This window comes from Physeter macrocephalus, chromosome 16 (genome assembly GCF_002837175.3).
Source record: "Physeter macrocephalus isolate SW-GA chromosome 16, ASM283717v5, whole genome shotgun sequence".
Lineage (NCBI taxonomy): Eukaryota > Metazoa > Chordata > Mammalia > Artiodactyla > Physeteridae > Physeter > Physeter macrocephalus.
In genome coordinates, this window is record NC_041229.1 from 75,059,216 (window position 1) to 75,072,596 (window position 13,381).

Genomic DNA, 13,381 nt, shown 5'->3' on the forward strand with positions numbered 1-13,381 from the left:
TGTGGTACATGACTCTTTTCGAATTATGGTTTTCTCAGGGTATATGCCCAGTAGTAGGATTGCTATGTCATATGGTAGTTCTATTTTTAGTTTTTTAAGGAACCTCCATACTGTTCTCCATAGTGGTTGGTTCAATTTACATTCCCACCAACGGTGCAAGAGGGTTCCCTTTTCTCCACACCCTCTTTGTAGAGTTTTTTGATGATGGCCATTCTGACCTGTGTGAGGTGATACCTCATTGTTGTTTTGATTTGCATTTCTCTACATGTATTTATGTAAATACAGGGAGACAGGAACCATGCAGACTGTTCACCTTATTACCTAATGGGTGTGTGTGTGTGTGAATAAGAACATTCACTTATTGCTATAAATTCAATATTGTTTGCATCTCCTACAGTGGGGATTTATATATGTAATATTTGTGTGTTTTTAAAAAAGTTCCATGAGACAAAAACTAGTGCTCAACTTTTAAAAGAAGACTTGAAGATATTTCCAAAGCAAAACAAAAAAATATAAACATTAATATAGTTCCACAGGTTATCAAGCTACTGCTGATACCTGCGTGCTAATGCTGTAAATCTGAAGAACAGCACAGGGAATTGATTTTAATGCATTATTTTTCAAAATTACATTACCTCATAAAATGATATTGATTGCACCAGGTCAGTGAGTTTGTGTTTGTCAAGCCCTCTCTTGCCACTGGGATAGGTGATGGCTTCACCTTTGTGGAATTTGAAAGTCCCAACTGTGAAAAATACGAGTTCAAATAATGTTCCTGGTGTCCATGGACTCTGAAAATACATCTTCCCTTGAAAGTTATGAATTAGGGAAAATAATTTTCTGAAAGTAATTCTCATGGTCAATTGTGTTAACCTTAATAAGATCAGGAGAATCCTGCGTTTCATCAGTGTTATGTGGGGAAGCATTGCAGTAGAGGTAAAGATTGGACAAAGGGATTGGAGAACTGGGGTTTAGACCTGATTTCCTTACTGGTGAGCTGTCACTTCTGTATTTTTACATATTACAATTGGGTTAATGTTACCTTCAGTGTTTATCCAGCAGTGTTATTGCAAAGAATTATTAAAGGAGTATATATTGCTGTGTTTTAAGCTATCAAATGCTATAAAAGTGAAGACAGTATTATTGGTGGAACAGTGGTGGAGGGTAAGGGGGAGGCAGTACATGAGTTGGCTTCAGCCTCAGCCTTGTGACTCAAGTACCCAAATATGTATCTGTTTCAAGGCATACATTTTATAGTTGAGTTTTCCACTCGTAACTGGATCATTTATAGAGGGAGTTGGACAAGGAGTATCAGACAGCTTGAACTAATTCAGAATGTCTGAGAGAAGAGATGGCTTGTATTGTGCTGGAGCCATGGTTTCGGGCACGTATGATCCAATCCTCATCAGACTTGCCCAATAGACACTCCTCTTTATAAAGGAAAAAGCTATTAGTTGGGTACAGAAACAGAGAAACTTAAAACAATCATTTCACTGCCATTCCTTCCTGAGGGCTGGAAAAGATACATGATAAAGACTCTCCTCAATGCCCAGAAATGCTCACCTATTTTGGATGCACTAATATTATTGTTAATAAAAGTATATTGGTAGTAATGTTTGCAGGAGTACTGGAGTGTCAATACTGCAGTGTTGAGCAGAACTGAAATAGCTTCAAACTTATTTGTAAACTCACTGTCATGCAAATACTTACCAACAAGCACTGGTACTGAATTTAGATCTGAACGTATTTGTTCTAGTCCTTAAGGGCAGGGGCAGGAAGGACACTTTACAATACTGATTTAATTCTAAGGGAAGGAAGTCTCTAGGCCCAGAGACTATTATTATGCTTAAACTTTCAATAATGCTTCCTTTGAAAAATGTGACTGAAACTTGAAAATGAAACTGATTGTCTAGTCTAAGCTTTCAAGAGACATTATGTTCATCAGCTTGGTAAAGAAAGGCAGACAGACACAGAAGCTGTATTGCAGTCTCGAAACCAGCAATAGTGCATTAAGAAGACGGTCACAGGAAGCGAGCTTGTGTGGTGCCAGGTGCAATATATTGGTTGTGTTATTTTGACTTAACAAGGCATACCTTGATGTAGTCTTTTCATATTCTTTTCCTACAAGTGCATTTTTCCTGGGCAAAAAAAGAGTCTCTTGGATGCACTTTAAGCACTTTCCATCACTTACCAAAGTCACTGCTTACCTTTTAAAGTTTGCAGCCCAGTAGACATAACTGCATCCCTAGGGGCTTAAGGGAAACACGTTAAACCAGCTTGTATCTCAGAGGGAGTGGAAATCTGACACTTAGACAACTGCTGATTCTTTAGAGAGCATTTTGAGGTTGCACTTTGGTGAGTCACATAGATGTTTGTTATCTGTAATTGTCACATCCGAAATGATGCATGAGATTAGCAGATCCATATATATATCAGTCAATTTTATTTTAAAACAGGCTACTGAACATTGACTTTCTGATGAAAAATCAAGATAAGACTGTCTTTCGTTCCTAACTAACAATCCTCAATGGACCAGGAGACTTTCTTTAGGCAATGTTATTGAAAGATGTCACAGTCAGTCTCTAGGCTCTCTGCTGGGTTATGATCTGTTTGGGGGAGCAATTATTTGCAAAATATTTAAAGTGCTTAACAACTGCTACTTTTATAGAATGGCGCCAGCTATACTTAACATACCCATCTCAGTTCAGAATATATGCAAAGGGTATTTACCTTTTATAGAACTGAAAAACTATAGTACCTGGTTGGATGTCATTTTTGTTTTTTGTTTTTTTTTTTTGCTTTTTGGGCAAAGCTGATGAGATCTTTATGATGAAAATAATCTTACAGTATATTTCTGTCAGAGTCCCATGAAACGCAGGTTGGCTTTTTTTTCTTTTTTATGGAGTGTTTAAATTTCTTCAACAATTCAAAACTGAATTCTGCTGTCACATGTAAAATGGTATCCACTTGAAGAGCTAATGACATCAGATGCATTCTACAGCAGACTTTTCATTTTTAAGCACAATGAGAAAAAAGATTATATTCTGGGGGGCAAAATGGTAGGTGAGGTTAAGAAGGTCATGTGATAAATCAGTAGCCTGTACTGACACTTCAAGTTACACTCCCTAATTGAGGTTATTCTTACAATCAGTTTTCAAACAATAGTGAACATATTCCTACCTCATGACATTTATATAAGGGCTCAATTGTAGCTTTCCTTTCTGTACATCCTGAAAGGATGTACAAGAGGAAATCACTGAGGCATCTTGAAAAATAAATCTATTTGTCAAATACCATGTTATTTCAACAGCAGCAAACTAGTCAGTTAACAGTTAAAACCCTAAGAAAATAATAACTTGTTTGAAAACAAGTCTATATTGTAATAACCCCAAATATCAACCTTAACATCCGATTCTGACTTTCAAATGCTGAGTAACTTTTCCAAGAGGAAATTACATCTGCTTTTACATGAATCCCCAGTTTAAATACTTGCAGAAAAACACCCATATTATCTACTCGCAAATGTCTGAAATCAAACAAAATAATCCAGCACTGGACATTAATATCTTACAAATAGCATAAGATCCCAAAAGTACAAGAAAAACCTTGGCATTATAGAAAAAGAAATTAGGTGGACAAATTCTAAGTACAATAAGACATCTAAAGAGGGGACCATCTAGAAATCTACCATACAGTACACTAGACTCAATCTGGAGTATTCTACAATTTTATATTAAATTTGTACAATTTTATACCAAAACTAGTCTTTTTAAGAAAACATTTTACATTTAGAATAACTGCTTAAGACATTTAAAATGTAGATAATATTTAACTATAAGCAAGAATAAAAAATAGTCCTATAATAATCTTTTATTTTTTTCTCAACAATTAAATAAACACAGATGCCTTCTTTGCTTTTATGCCTAACTACCTCTCTACTCCTTTAGTCTAGTTCCACAGCATCAAAAGTAGGGGTGAATAAACAAAATCAGTAACGGCAAACACTCACAGCAAGGGCCATTGTATTAGGGATTATCAATGACGGGAAATTTGTACTATGAGATATCTAGTTAAAAGAGTAAAGGTAGAATGTGCTTTTTAAGAAAACGGCCAATAATCACTCATCTGAAAAAATGCAAATAGCTGCCAGGTAAAATTGGCAGAATTTGAACTTAAACCAAACTTTTAGTGTGTATCAAGCTAGCATTAAGAAATGCACACACGGGCTTCCCTGGTGGCGCAGTGGTTGAGAATCTGCCTGCCGATGCAGGGGACACGGGTTCGTGCCCCGGTCCAGGAAGATCCCACATGCCGCGGAGCGGCTGGGCCCGTGAGCCATGGCCACTGAGCCTGTGCGTCCGGAGCCTGTGCTCCACAACGGGAGAGGCCACAACAGTGAGAGAGGTCCCGTACCACAAAAAAAAAAAAAAAAAAGAAATGCACACAGTATGTAAACCAAAACAGTGGTTATCTCCAGGTGGCAACGTTACAGGGAATTTAAATTTTCTTCCTGTTTTAATATGCATTTTTTTCAGGTGTGTTTTTAGATTGCACACAGGTAGTACCAAGTGGCTAGAAAGAACACAGACCAAGGATACTAAAGTAAAACCACAGGGTCTTTTTCTATCAGAAAGGACCTCAAGGATTATCTAACTTAGATACATTATCTATCTATGTATCTGGGATATAACGGCACTGATTTAAAAGACTAGACTAGAAGTTCCAAGAATACTTCCTGGATGATAAAAATAGTCTATTTTCAGAATTGTTTACACTCCCTAAGTATGCAAAAATTAACACATTTAAATGTAAATTCCTTCATATACATTATTAAAAAGTAGGAAAAACAAATTTAAAGGGAGTTTACACAACCTTGTAATTAAAGCATAAGTTCATTGTTGAATGACAGAGCAAAGCAGATCATTACAGAGTTTGTCTGAAAGCAGGAGGCTGGCCTGTAAGGAGCCTTTAGAGAGCAGGCTGGGTGCCCAGGCAGATAGCTCTTTGCTTTGCTGTCTGCATTCTTCAATAAACCCAGTCCTTTTACATGAATGGGTGTGATTCAGCCTAGTTTCCCCATGAAATATTGTAATGAAAGATTTCTATTGACGAGGGATTACACTTTATGCAAAATTTCTCAGTGACATTCAGATTAATTCCAGTGTCCACAATTTAAGCAATTTCCAGTAGGCATTTACAATCCAAAATCCAATGACCTGGTATTTTCATGATAGTTAGGGAAAGTGTTCCAGCGAAAAATAAAATTTAGATTTGCTCCACTATGTACATCTGAATATATCCAGAGGAGTAAAACTCAAAGCCAACCAAAAGACGAAATGCTATTAAATATTTTTCTGTTGTAAGGTAATCAAATTCTTCCCAGAATAATGTGTAACTAATTTCACATATTTATTTGCAACCAATTTAACTTTTCCAAATTCTCATTTGCAAATGAGAGGCTCATACAATTAAAACTGATGATACAAACCATTGTTTCAGAAGGATCAGAATTTACACTAGTCAAACGTGATTCCGAAAGATTGATTTTAACATGTTCTTTCAACTTTATTAAAATCATCAATATCCCAGACGCATTTACCACTTAAAAAAATCAATTTAATGCTATCAAAAGGTGATGTTCACTCTAATCCTGTTTGCCTTCACACCACTGCCGTGAGCCTTTATTCCAGGCCACATAAACAAAGAGGGCCAGCACCAAATGGACGGCGACCACTGCAACAATAGCAGCATAAAAATAGCTGTCTCTATTGGACATCCCAAAGGCGCCTTCAAAACCATAAATTTAGTCGTGAAATGTAACCCAGTAGGTACAGTGATTATTAAAGCTGTGAAGAACAGGAACGTCTCCAGAGTAGATGCTAATGAACTTTCATTTCTGAAGTCGCATGGCTGCAGCGCATTCAGCGCAGCTTTATCAAAGCGCTCCATGGTGTCGACACGCTAGCAGCAGGTGCTCAGAGGCGGGCTGGGCTCCACAGGAGATCGGTCGCGGCGGACTGCGCCGCTGGATGTTATATTTTAAGGCAAGGTTAGCATAAATAGATCTGGTTCTTTATTTTTTTAGTCTGTAAAGGGTGACAATTATTTCATAATACTAGTTTCTTACTGATTTAATCATGCAATTATGAGAAATAGCCAATATCTATATACGATGTTAAATTCCCGATTAATTTTTTTTCTTTTTTTAGTAAATTTATTTATTTATTTACTTATTTATTTATTTATGGCTGCGTTGGGTCTTCGTTGCAGTGCACGGGCTTCTCATTGCGGTGGCTTCTCTTGTTGCAGAGCACGGGCTCTAGGCACGCGGGCTTCAGTAGTTGTGGCACGCGGGCTTCAGTAGTTGTGGCACGCAGGTTCTAGGGCGCAGACTCAGTAGTTGTGGCGCACGGGCTTAGTTGTCCGCCGCATGTGGGATCTTCCCGAACCAGGGCTCGAACCCGTGTCCCTTGCATTAGCAGGCAGATTTTTAACCACTGCGCTACCAGGGAAGTCCCTGATTAAATTAAAAAATTTTTATTGGAGTATAGTTGATTTACAATGTTGTGTTAGTTTCTACTGTACAGCAAAGTGAATCAGCTATAATATCCACTCTTTTTAGATTCTTCTCCCATGTAGGCCATTACAGAGTATTGAGGAGAGTTCCCTGTGCTATACGGTAGGTCCTTATTAGTTACCTGTTGTACATATAGTAGTGTGTATTTGTCAATCCCAGTCTCCCAATTTATCCCTCACCCCACCCCACCTTACCCCCTGGTAACTGTAAGTTTGTTTTCTCTATCTGTGACTCTGTTTCTGTTTTGTAAATAAGTTCATTTGTAACCTTTTTTAGATTCCACATATAAGCGATATCATATGATACTTGTCTTTCTCTGTCTGACTTACTTCACTCAGTATGCCAGTCTCTAGGTCCATCCATGTTGCTGCAAATGGCATTTCTTAATGGTTCTTCTTAATGACTATCACACTGTGAAAACTAAGTAAGCAGTCAAGAGCCTAGAACAGGTTCTGTTGCTGGGTCTGCCTGGCCCAGATACTCCTTAATATTACCTTAGAGGCTTCTTTTTTTTGGCCACACCGCATGGCTTATGGGATCTTAGTTCCCCAACCGGGGATCGAACCTGTGCCTCCTGCATTGGAAGCATGGATTCTTAACCACTGGACCGCCAGGGAAGTCCCCTTAGAGGCTTCTCTTGATCCAGATGCTTATTAAGGTAAAGGATAAGTCTAAAAACATTTACAAAGAATGTGCAAGTGTCAGCATAGTTTGGCAGTAGTGCTAACTGCGATCCTTCCTCAACAGGAGTTTGGTGGGATACTAAACTAGTAGTGACCAGTAGAACGTGTTGTGGTTTACACTTGCCTGCTTTCATGTTTCTGCCTCTTCCTATTCCCAACACGAGGCTATGTTTCTTCATTTCAGCCTCATGCGTGCCGCTCTGTTTGTTTTCTAGAATAAATTTAGATACGTTCCTGGCAGAGTAACTCAGCTCTGCTGAAAATTGCTCAAAGCTTTAATCCCTAAAATACAGCCATCTTGCAACTCAACCACACTGAGTTTGTTATCTGTTTCTACTGCTTTTGCCTAATCTTCTCACTCATACATAGATGTTTATTTTCCAGGGCATCTGGATTACACCTTGTCCTGTGATAATGAACCAGTTTCCTCATTTGCTAATAAACATAATGACGTTTTCAAATTTCTTCTCACCCTTAGCTTCTAAATTTTAGGGAAAACTGGAAGGCAATAGGGTTAACGTGTGAAACTGCTTGTATAAGATTAGGAAACAGTGGTAGCTTCTGTCACAGACAAGCTTGAGAATTTCAGTAGTTCCAAAACACTAAGTTCTTACCTATCACTCGCTAAGAGCTGGTGGTGTGTGTAGAGGGTTGTGCTCCACACAGTAACTCAGGGACCCACTCACCTTCCATCTTGTCGCTGTGACCTCTTCTTGGTTCTCAGAATCCTCACCGCTTCATCAGCAGACGGGGAAGGAGAATTAGGTCATGCGTGGGAGGTTTTGATGGGCCAGGCCTGAATGTGATGCGTACCTCTTTGGCTCACATGGCATTGAGCAGAATTAGGTCCATGGCCCACCTAACAATACAGCAGAATGTCTGTGTGCTTGGGAAGGAGGGGGAGGCCACAGCTGTGGGTGAACACTAGCAGTCTCTGCTGTATTGCTGTTGTGAATACAATTCTAAGTGAATAAAAGTGGCTGCATTATTATTTGTAGTAAACAAACCTCCATATGCAATTCTAAAATGGGTTCTGGCTGATGCACTGTGAAGAGCAGGCTTTCCAGTAAGAAAGATGGAGTGTCCAGGGTTTAAAAAGGTCTCCAGTGGAATGCACTCATTCTTTCCAACCATGTCATCACCACTTCTATCTGGCTTCCATCAATTTAAAGATAGCTCACTTTTTATCTAAGCTTCTGATCCTGCCAGTTATAAGAAAAATTGAGAAACTTTATGGGTCACTTGAAAGTAGTGCAAAAAACTCAGAATCATTAAATATCTCTTCAGCAGAACTGCCAGTGACATAGTAAAGTAACTCTCCACCTGAGCCCTGGACCTCTCATAATTCTGTTACTTAAATAACTGATTCCTGCTTGTTACTATAACTCTCTTCCTAACTTTTGTGATCATTTTTTCCAAAATCAGTGAATTTTCCATTTTAAACTTACAACAGAGAAATCATGTGTTGGTTCTCTTGCACTGTGTTCTTGTATCACCTTACTAATTTAGGGATAATACTATTTGTAATGTGCGATATTCTGAAACAGATACTGGACAGGGATAAGGCAGAATTTCAAGTATTTATTCAAATATAGTTTAACTATAGTTTTAAGTTGTGTTAGGAAAAATGTACTAATTTAAGATAGGTTTTCTTTTAAGTAGAATATTAAAATTTCATAAAATGGATATTTTGCCTGTATTAAGTAACTATGTAGATGAGGGAGGAATTCTAGATATTCTTCTAAAACACAGCCTATTTTTGGAGATGTGACCAGATGAGCTTGGAAAATGGTTTGAATTCAGCCTCCTAGACTTTTTAAAGCAAGGAAATGATCTTTGGCATCTAAATGGCAAACTCTGTTTTGCACAGATAAGGATATTGAATATTGGAATATTCATTTATAGTATCTCTCTAAAGACTACATTATCTGGGCCCACCCCTGGTGACCTTGCTACGTTGCTCCTGGTGTGCCGTGTAATTTCCAGGTCTTTCAAGTAAGAAACCTTTATTTTTTCAGTTTTCTGCTGGTAATTGCTGAAGGGCATCTTGCAGTCACACTAAGAAATACAAGGGTATATATTCATTTATAGTATCTCTCTAAAGACTACATTAAGTAGAAGAAAAATAAGGTGTAATAAATTTCTCAAAAGCGGACTTGCTTTATGTTTAACAGAACAAAGTAAAACACACACATGCACGCACTCAAGCGTATGGTTTGACATTAGTAGAAGACGTAAAGCCTCTAGAATAGCAATGCCCAGTTGAGATATAATGTAAAGCACACAGGTTAATTTAAGTTTTCTGAAAGTTGCTTTAACAAAGTTAAGAAGAAATAGGTTTGACACCTCTCGATCCAGACATTTCAAGTGCTCGACAGATAGCTGTGACTACTGACTACTCCAGTAGCTCTAAAACATTTAGGATAGGTTTCAATTAATAAGAACATGGCACACTCTTTAATCTGTACCCCTAAGCACATGGAGGAGATCTCTAGAGAGGCAGCATGGTGCCCTGAAAATAAGAAATGGGGCTTTCCATCATTTTCTTTGTTATATTGAGCAGCCCAGGTCTGGCTTTCAGTTGAATGCAAAACTGTATTGTTTATTAAGCAGACAGGTGGCTGGAATCCAAATACTGGGGGCTGAGAATATCTAATTCCTTCTACAGTATAGCATTTCCTGTCTCAGGATGGAATTTCCCCATAAAGTCACATATTGATTGAATAGAAATGAGTAGCATTCATCAAAGCTCAAATTATACTAAGATAAGAGAGAGTAGAAGGGAAAAGAAAACAAGTCAAGAGCATTTACTTTTGTTGCATTTCAAGATCAGTTTCATATTAAAAACAATTCATAAGAGAGCAGACATGTGCATTTCATAATGACCTGCTTACTATGGTGATGCTTACCAGCTTTAAATAGTAACATGCTCTGCAGTCTCTCACAACAGCGGTTAGCCAGAGGAGAGCCATGCGTTCTCGAGGATAGGGAAACGTGGCAATTTGTGGATAATTTTCTGACACGCTTATCCATGCCACTTAGTGAGATCATACGTGAATGCTGAATTTACAGAGAATAAAACCTCATTATTTTAGACCCAGATAATTTGGAATTTGCAATAATTTTATTGAAATTGAATTAGCAAGAGGCAACCTCCAACAGTGTAAATACAAGGGCTTTTGAATCTGACACTCTTGACATCAGACCTCCACTCCCACACACACTGTGGGATGTAAGGCCTAGTCTCTTCACTTCTCTCAGTTTGCTTGCTCGCCTAATGAATTTGGAGGAAATGACAGTAACTTCATCGTGGATGGCTGCTTTCTAATCCACCCGGCGCATGTCCAGATCCAGTGATTCTCTGTGGCCTACCTGCAGGCTGGATGACAGAGTAATGAAGGGCATGGCTTCTGGAGCTAGACTGCTTGCTTAGAAGCCTGGCTCTTATACCTAGCTGTGACATCTTGGGCTAGTTACCTAACCAATCTGTGCCTCGCTTTTATAATTGGGCATAATAATTGTATATATCTCCATGGGTTGTTTTCAGGACTAAGTGGAGTGTAAGTGCCTAGGGTAATGCTTGGAATATATTGGGTACTATTGTGTATCTCTCTCCCCTGTGAACTCCCATGCATCCCCATGACTTTAAGGATGGGATTCACGCTTCTTAGCCTGTTACACAGGTCTTTTCTGATCTAGTTCCCACCTACTTCTTTAGTCTCATCTCCTGCCACTTCCCCTCCAACAAAACCAGTCCTACTTTAGTCAAACTACTTACAGTGTTCCAAGTCTTCCTTGCTGTGGAATAGCTCAGTGGTTAAGTGCATGGATTGTTGAGGTCAGTCTGCTGGGTTCAAAACTGGTTTCTAGCACTTAGCAGTTCCATGACCTTAGAAGTTACTTAAACTTCTCTGACTTGAGGGTTAAATAAAGTGCCTGTACATAGTATGTTCTTAGTTATTACGTTCTCACTTTGAATGAAAAATCTTTGCCTTCGTTTTTATTTGGTGGGTGCTTGTCCTTCAAAATGCAGTTCAAGTTCTACCTCTTTCAAGCCATTTGCCTTCACCCCTCCTCCGTGTTCCTGCATATCATTCTGTCTTGGCATTTATCACAGCATAGTGCAAGTGCTAATTTGCTTACTCTATCTCCCTCACTGGCCTGGGAAGGCAGACAGCATGTCCTTGTCATCTTTGTGTCCATAAAGCTTAACACGTAAGGGTTATTTAATAAATATTTGTTGAGGAAAATAAGCAGTAAAGTAGTTGTGAGGATTAAGTGAAATAACCTATGTTGACCATTTGGCACATAGTAGGAACCCAGTAAATATGAATTTCCTTTCCTTTAGAATTTACTAAAAGTAAAAAGTAAAATTTACTTTTCCCTATGTCACATGTGAAAAGGGTTTTTCGCTTTACTGAGAAAATTAAGAAAGTCAATAAATAAGGATCTTGCTTACAGTACAAATATTCTACATTTGATCTCTATTTGGATGTGTCTTTTCTCATCAGAATAGTGATGAGAATGGTTTGGTGGTTGGGTCCACCATATTCAGGTTATTCCATTTAATATAAAGTCTGCTTTCTTTTTACACAATGAATGTCGAAACCATAGAAATATAACACTCTAAAGAAAACTATGGCCATTTACCTAGAAGCCCACCCCTTTGACAATAATAACCGCTATCTCTTTGTTGTTGGTTTTTTTTTTTCCAGTTTTGCTACATTTTTTTTTTTTTTTTTTTTTTGCGGTACGCGGGCCTCTCACTGTTGTGGTCTCTCCCGTTGTGGAGCACAGGCTCTGGACGCGCAGGCCCAGCGGCCACGGCTCACGAGCCCAGCCGCTCTGCGGCATGTGGGATCCTCCCGGACCGGGGCACGAACCCGTGTTCCCTGCATCGGCAGGCGGATTCTCAACCACTGCGCCACCAGGGAAGCCCCCTACATTTTAATGGTAGGTTTTTTAAGGGATTATTTTTAGGTCTTGTCAGCAACATCAAACAAAAGGTACTGAGTGCTCCACAGGGTACAGAGCGCTGCCAAGCACCTCAGAAAATGCACGTGACCTGGCGAACATGTTGTTCTTGCCCCCTGAGGAGTTTACAGTCTGCGGGGGTGGGGGGGGTGTCCAGGGGTTGGAGCTGGCTGACAACTCACAGTCTTAGGAGTTGAGTGAACAACAGAGTAATTTATTAAGGCAAATTCTTCATCCCCTCAAGCTACTGTGGATGGAATCATTTTGGAATTCCACTAATCAAGAGAGAGGCAAGACTGAATTTGGTTGCGAATTCTTTAGGCTCGTATAGTTTTTTAACATCCATCAGAGTAGGCAGAACTGACCTATCAGACAACTGAAAGCGGAGACTAGATCTCTTGAAGTGCAAGGGCTAGGACTTAATTGTGGTTACTTATTTTAAAAAGCAAACATACTGAACGGTATGACTAGGCTTATTACACTAGTTTAAAAATAGGCCAAGTACTGGCATGGCCTTCCCCTCATGCTAGCATTGGTCATTTAAAATAGTGAATATTAAATATGTGGGCTCCACATCTAATCCACAGAATTAACAGCTAGCTTTTATTGAACACCTGTGAGCCAGGCACTGTGCTAAGAGCTTTACAACAAATATCTCATTTAAGTCATACCAGTTCTCTATGAAGGAGGCAGAATTATTGTCCCCATTATATACATGAGGAAACTGAGGCTTTAGAAAGGATGATTGAGGCAGTTAGCTATGTAGTCTAGGCCGGGGATGAGATTAGATAAGGAGAAGGGGGTTTTTGAAAAACTGGAGTCATCATGTGTGTGGATACCAAGTCGTTATATGGATACAAGCTTGGAGAATGCCAAGACTTTTCCTACAACACAGGTCATGTGGGAATAATAGACTTTTCATGAGAGAATAGTAAGGGAAGGAAATCTGGGGGGCATGAGCAAGGACCTGATTGTTGTTGAGGACCTGATTCTTGTTCCACCTGGTGGAGGAAGCGTCCTCCGAAGAGGATGAGGATTTAGGGAAATACATTTCGCATCCACTGAAGTCCCATAGCCAGAATCTTTGGGACAGAACGGAGCAAGGAGCAGGAAGGAGAAAGGAAGCAGCAGACCTGATGTTGAGTTT

The 13,381-nt window shown here is 39.2% G+C and overlaps 1 protein-coding gene and 1 pseudogene across 1 annotated transcript in view; one reads left to right on the forward strand and one right to left on the reverse strand.

The window, feature by feature from the left end:
* NELL1 (neural EGFL like 1) overlaps positions 1-13,381 on the forward strand; it is a 939,503-nt gene that overhangs the window by 596,893 nt on the left and 329,229 nt on the right. The window lies entirely within an intron of this gene.
* On the reverse strand, positions 5,645-5,949 carry LOC102977448 (vacuolar ATPase assembly integral membrane protein VMA21-like; annotated as a pseudogene).